The sequence below is a fragment of the Crocuta crocuta genome, unplaced genomic scaffold (assembly GCF_008692635.1).
Source record: "Crocuta crocuta isolate KB4526 unplaced genomic scaffold, BGI_CrCroc_1.0 scaffold1529, whole genome shotgun sequence".
Lineage (NCBI taxonomy): Eukaryota > Metazoa > Chordata > Mammalia > Carnivora > Hyaenidae > Crocuta > Crocuta crocuta.
Window position 1 is genome coordinate 67109 of NW_027532160.1, and position 555 is coordinate 67663.

Sequence of the window (555 nt, forward strand, 5' to 3'; positions counted from 1 at the left end):
CTTAACCTTACATTTGGAAACAGTAAAGAAATACTTACAGGTTTTGATTTTTTCCCCCGATCATCCTCTTTCCTGAGGGACTCAGCATCCTGAGACACCAGCTGAGTTGCTCTAGGAATCCAGCTGAAGCCACCCTTGGCTCTTCTGGGTCTGCCCTCTAGCCCTGGGGTAGAGGCAGCAACTTGCTCAGCAAGGGAGTCTTGCTCTGCTTGGGTGCGGAAGGGNCAGCCTGGAAGAGTATGACTGCCCAACACTCTTGCAGGTTGTGACCCTTCTATCTTTTAGGTTGAATCAGATAAAGTGGCTGACTGTCCTCAGCTAACCATAAGGCAGATGCAAGTGGCAACCCTAAATAGTGGCCCCTTCCTAGGAAACACTGACCATACATCAGGAAGCTGGCCACTTTCCACCCAGACAACAGCAAGGTCTTCCTTTGCATAAAACTGTTCTTTCTAACTCTGGAAGGTGAACCCAATCCTCAAAGGAAACTAACTCTTCCTAGGCTACATATACCATAATCCCTTTATCCAGAAATTTTTCAAAGTAGATAGCAGG